The sequence below is a fragment of the Suncus etruscus genome, chromosome 16 (assembly GCF_024139225.1).
Source record: "Suncus etruscus isolate mSunEtr1 chromosome 16, mSunEtr1.pri.cur, whole genome shotgun sequence".
Taxonomy (NCBI): domain Eukaryota; kingdom Metazoa; phylum Chordata; class Mammalia; order Eulipotyphla; family Soricidae; genus Suncus; species Suncus etruscus.
This window is the reverse complement of record NC_064863.1, coordinates 21,557,737-21,563,910: the sequence shown is the minus strand read 5'-3', so window position 1 is coordinate 21,563,910 and position 6,174 is coordinate 21,557,737.

The following is a 6,174-nucleotide window of genomic DNA, read 5'->3' as shown; positions in this document are numbered from 1 at the left end:
TCGACTTTCAGAGTCAGGGCTGGTGCCAGACAGAGTGAGAAGCTTAGTGCCCCACTTGGCTGTTGGATCACAGCCCTCAATGAGCTGCCCTCCCAGACCCACTATCACACACCAATCTACTTCTACAGTGTGTCCCTTCTCAGCTCAAATCTGTACACTAGCTGAACTTTCCTGGGTTTCTATTTTGTGGTGCAGTGGAGCACCCCTTTCCCGACTGCAATCAGCGTGCACTCCAGCTGTCTGAGTTGCCTCCTTTGCCTTCCTTTGGTCACCAACTTTTCTTTTTTTCTTCACTTCCTTTTTTTTTTTTTTTTTTGTTTCTGGGTCACTCCTGGCAGCACTCAAGGGCTACTCCTGGTTCTAAGCTCAGAAATCGCCCCCCTGCAGGCTCAGGGGACCATATGGGATGCCGGTATTCGATCCACCGACCTTCTGCATGCAAGGCAAACGCCTTACCACTATACTATCTCTCCTGCCCGGGTCACCAACTTTTCTCTGACTACCTTGGCTGGCCAAACTATGTATGCAGACTCACATACATTTTATCTATTTTTTGTTATTTATCCTTTGGTTTTGGTTTTGAATCACACCCAGTGATGCTCAGGGCTTACTCCTGGCTTTGTACTCAGGTATCACTTTTTGTGGGGCTCAGGGAAGCATATGTGGTGCACAAGATTGGACTCAGGGAAAGCAAGTGCCTTACTGAACTATAGCTCTGGCCCCTAACTCACATTTATTTAATCCATTTAACCTACCTGTTATAACTACATTTCATTGTCTGTGAAGCACCAGGCCTGTCTCAGACCACAGAAGTGCCACTTTTAGTGGGTATGTATATATGCATGCATGTATTCATTATGCTGCTGATGGCACTCTGAACCATACCCCCTGTTTAACTATGTATGTACCTAAGTCTCTTTACTGCTCTAAACATCAAAGGCCAATTCCCCTACCTATAGAAGAGGAACAAATAGCCAGGAGTCTGTCCTTCAATCAGATATAAAGTGATCAATATTTGTATCTCACCTGGACCCACTTAAATATACCAAGTAGTTCCTAAAAGGGATTGAGAGATGTACTGACAGCAACAATCATTGTAAAAGATCTCAGCATATCACTTATAGTCCATCCAAACAAGAAATGAACAAAGGAAAAATGACTTGGGAGCAATCAGTGAATGGTCTTAATAGACAAAGAAATGTTCATCCCTAAAGAAACTGTCCCGGGGCCGGGCGGTGGCGCTAAAGGTAAGGTGCCTGCCTTGCCTGCGCTAGCCTTGGATGGACCACGGTTCGATCCCCTGGCGTCCCATATGGTCCCCCAAGCCAGGAGCAACTTCTGAGCGCATAGCCAGGAGTAACCCCTGAGCGTCACCGGGTGTGACCCAAAAACCAAAAAAAAAAAAAAAAAAAAAGAAACTGTCCCAGAGTATACAAAGAGCCTTCTAAAGGAGGCATCAAAAAAAAAAAAGATATATAGTAAATCTTAATAAATGTTGAGAATAAGGGGCCGGGCGGTGGCGCTAAAGGTAAGGTGCCTGCCTTGCCTGCGCTAGCCTTGGACGGACCGCGGTTCGATCCCCCGGTATCCCATATGGTCCCCCAAGCCAGGAGCAACTTCTGAGCACATAGCCAGGAGTAACCCCTGAGCGTTACCGGGTGTGGCCCAAAAAACCAAAAAAAAAAAAAAAAATGAAAAAAAAATGTTGAGAATAAATATCATATCACACATCCTTTTTAATCACAATAGTATGGTACTGAAAAATAATAGCAACAAAAAGGGGAGGTACTACTTTTTTGGAGACAGTCCTATGGGCTGAGTGCTTGCTTTGCATATGGAATGCCCAAATTTGATTCTTTTTGTGTGTGTGTGTGTGTGTGTGTGTTTTGGGTCACACCCGGCAGTGCTCAGGGGTTATTCCTGGCTCCAGGCTCAGAAATTGCTCCTGGCAGGCACAGGGGACCATATGGGACGCCGGGATTCGAACCGATGACCTCCTGCATGAAAGGCAAACACCTTACCTCCATGCTATCTCTCCGGCCCCCCAAATTTGATTCTTAGCACCACATGGTTTTGAGTTACAATGCCCTAAGCATAGAGCACCACTGGATGTGGCACCAAACCAAAAAGGAAAGAAGAAAAGGAAAGAAAAGAGGAGACGAGAGGAGAGGAAAGGGGAGAAGAGAGGAGAGGAGAAGAGAGGAGAGGAGAGGAGAGGAGTGGAGGAGGGAGGAGGGAGGAGAAGAGAGGAGAAAAGAAGAAGAAAGAAAGAAAGAAAGAAAGAAAGAAAGAAAGAGAAAGAAAGAAAGAAAGAAAGAAAAGAAGAAAGAAAGAAAGAAAGAAAGAAGAAAGAAAAGAAAGAAAAAAAGAAGAAGAAAAAGAAAGAAAGAAAGAAGAAAGAAAGAAAGAAAGAAAGAAAGAGAAAGAAAGAAAGAGAAAGAAAGAAAGAAAGAAAAAAGAAAGAAAGAAAAAGAAAGAGAAAAGAAAGAAAGAAAGAAGAAAGAAAAAAGAAAGAAAGAAAGAAGAAAAGAAAGAAAGAAAGAAGAAAGAAAGAAGAAAGAAAGAAAGAAAGAAAAAGAAAGAAAGAAAGAAGAAAGAAAAGAAGAAAGAAAGAAAGAAAAAGAAAGAGAAGAAAGAAGAAAGAAAGAAAGAAAGAGAAAGAAAGAAAAAGGAGGGAGTGAGGAGTGAAGAAAGAAGAAAGAAAAGGATGGAGAGAGGAAGAAAGAAGAAAGAGAGAGAAGGAGGGGGGAGGAAGAAAGAAAAAAGAAAGAAAACAGGGAGCCTGAGAGACAGTAAAGCCGGTTCCTTTGCATAAATCCAATCAAGGTTCCATCTCTGGCACCCCACCTGCTTCCCCAAACCCAGTAGAAGTGATCCTCAGTGCAGAAACAGAAATAAAGGCTGAGAATCACCAGTGTAGCCTAAAGCAAAACAAAACAAGAAAAGGCAAATATCTACAAATGCTTAGAGACTAAACAACATGCTTCCAAAAAATTCTTGGATCAGTGAAGAAATCAAGGGAGAAATTAAAAATATGTTCCCTAGAACAAGAGGAAAACAAGTGACAAGCTTTAGAATTGAGATATGGGGGCCGGAGAGATAGCATGGAGGTAAGGCATTTGCCTTTCATGCAGAAGGTCATCAGTTCAAATCCCGGCACTCCATATGGTCCCCCGTGCCTGCCAGGAGCAATTTCTGAGCCTGGAGCCAGGAATAACCCCTGAGCACTGCCGGGTGTGACCCCCCAAAAAAAAAAACTGAGATATGGACCAAAAATAGTATTAAAACATAAGTTTATCACGATACAGGTTCTCATCAATCAAGAAGAAAAGTAAGAGAAATAATAATAATAATAATAATGTGCCAGAGAAACAGCTCAATGGCTTGAGTTTAAACTTAGCAGGCAGGGAACCTAGGTCAATCTCTGGTACAACATAATTCACTGAGCACTGTCAGGAGAGATCCTGGAGCACTGAACCAGGAATAATACCCAAGCACTGTGTTTATGGAGAAAAACAAAGAAATAGAATTTAAAAAATCTTACCAGCACCTGAAGAAAGTAGAAAAGGAGAGCCAAACAGAATTAAGAATTAAGAGAGGGAAGGAGGGGCCGGAGAGATGGTACAGCGGTAGGGCATTTGCCTTGCATTCGGAAGGACAGTGGTTCAAATCCCAGCATCCCATATGGTCCCCCTGAGCCTGCCGGGAGCGATTTCTGAGTATAGAGCCAGGAGTAGCCCCTGAGCAGTGCTGGGTGTGACCCAAAAAACAAAAAAAAGGGGGGGGAAATACTAAAAATTAGATTGGCAACAAGTAAAATAAAAAACCTCAAGAATTATATCAAAAATTTGGGGCCTGAGAGATAGAGGTAGGATGTTTGTCTTGAATGTGACTGACTTGGGTTCAATCGTCAGCACACCATATGGTTCCCCAAGCCCTCCAAGAGCACAGATTCATGAATAAGCCCTGAGTATAGTCAGGAGTGATCCAAAAACAACAACAAAAATGAACAAACAGAACCAATCTTCCAGAAAATAATGAAACCAAAAGCTGGATACATGTGACAATGCCTTGCTAGCTTTACCAAGAACCACAGAAAGTCCTGGAAACAGAATCAGAAATGAGGGACTGGAGCAATAACACAGCAGACAGGGTAGAGGCCTTTCATGCAGTCAATGTGGTACAAACCCAGGTTTGATCGCTGGCATTCCATATGGTCCCCCGAGCCTGCCAGGAATGATTTCTGAGCACAGAGACAGGAGTAACCACCGAGTGCCATGGGATGTGGCCCCCAACCAAACAAATCAGAAATAAGCCTGGAGAGATAGAACACGGGTCATGGTTCTTGCCAAGAATATAATTGGCCCCAGTTTGATCCCCAGCATTGCACATGGTTCCCTAAGGTTTGCCAGAAGTAAGCACTAAGTAGAGCTGAATGTGGCCCAGGGATCACAACATACATACACTCATGCACACAAATACACACACATGTATGAACAGGCGGAGGTGAAGTTATAATGATACTATAGAAAATCAGAGGAGAATACTATGAACTTCTCTATCTCTATGCAAACAAATTGAACAATCTAGGAGAAATGGACAACGTGTCTGACTCATCAACTCATCAACTACCAAATAAGTAGAGAAATAAAATTGGTTAAAAAAAAAAAAAAGGCAAAAGACCTGCACCAGTACTTTCACCAGTTAATTCTACAACAGTTTTGGAAAATACCCAGGCTCCTCAATGCTCTGTCTAACTGAGTAGGTGAATAAAGCCCCAAACACATTATTCAGGTCAATCTAACTTTGTCCCTAACCTAGAAAAGGACTAAAAGAAAGTGGCAGTGATGATAGATGCAAACAAACCCGCAACAAAATTCTGCCCAACCAAATCAACAAAACTTCAAGAAAATCACTAATCATGACTAAATAGGGTTCATCCCACAGAGGCAAGGATGTTTTAATATATGTAAATTAGTTCATATAATATACTAGATCTACACAAAAATTTAAAATCTCATGATAATAGCCATAGATGTTGATAAACATCTGACATTTCAAATCTATTCTATATAGGTTTATGATTTTTGAAAAATTGAAATATACTTCCCAATATGTTGAAGATATTTTAACAAAATAAAAGGTCATAGATGAGAAGCTCACAGATAACAGTATGAAAAATTCAATCATGAAAAACTGAAAACATTTCACAGGAAACCTGGAAAAGTACAAAGATATCCAATTTCATCACTGCTTTCCTGCATAATTTTAGATGTCCTAGTCAGAGCAATTATGCAACATAAAGACACTGAATGAATACAAATTGGTAATGCAGAGGCAAAAATATTAGATGATGGGCCCGGAGAGATAGCACAGTGGCGTTTGCCTTGCAAGCAGCTGATCCAGGACCAAAGGTGGTTGGTTCGAATCCCGGTGTCCCATATGGTCCCCCGTGCCTGCCAGGAGCTATTTCTGAGCAGATAGCCAGGAGTAACCCCTGAGCAACGCCAGGTGTGGCCCAAAAACCAAAAAAAAAAAAAAATTATATATATATATATGATGACATGATAATGGACATAAAAATCCTAAAGACTTAACCAAAAAGTAAATAATTGAGTTTCCAAAATTGGGATACAAAATCTGCAACATAAATTTGCTGCATTTTAGATGAAAAATAATTGAAAAAAGAGAAAGTAGGAAAGGAAGAGAAAGATTTATACACTGAAAACTGGAGAGATAGTACATCGGGTAGGGAGTTTTCTTTGAACACAGCCAACCTGGGTTTGATCTACATCATCTCATATGGTTCACTAAGCACTGCCAGGCATGATCCCTGAATGCAGAGCCAAGAGTAACCCCCGAGCATCACTGAGTGTGAAACAAAAACAAACAAACAAAAATAATCAGCTTGAACCAGAGAGATAGTTTTCTGGGCTAAGCACATACTTGGAATGCAGAAGCCTGGCTCTATTCTCCACACCCCATAGTTTTCCAGCACTACTGAGAGTGGATCCGAAGCAATGTGCTGAAAGTAGCCCACTGGGCACCATTAGGTATGAACCAAAACAAAAAATAAAACAAATAAACAAAAATAAAACAGAACCTTTTTTTGGGTGCTGAGTTCTGAGGTCCTGGCAGGGAGGTAGACTGGGCTGAAGATGAAGGGAATAAAGT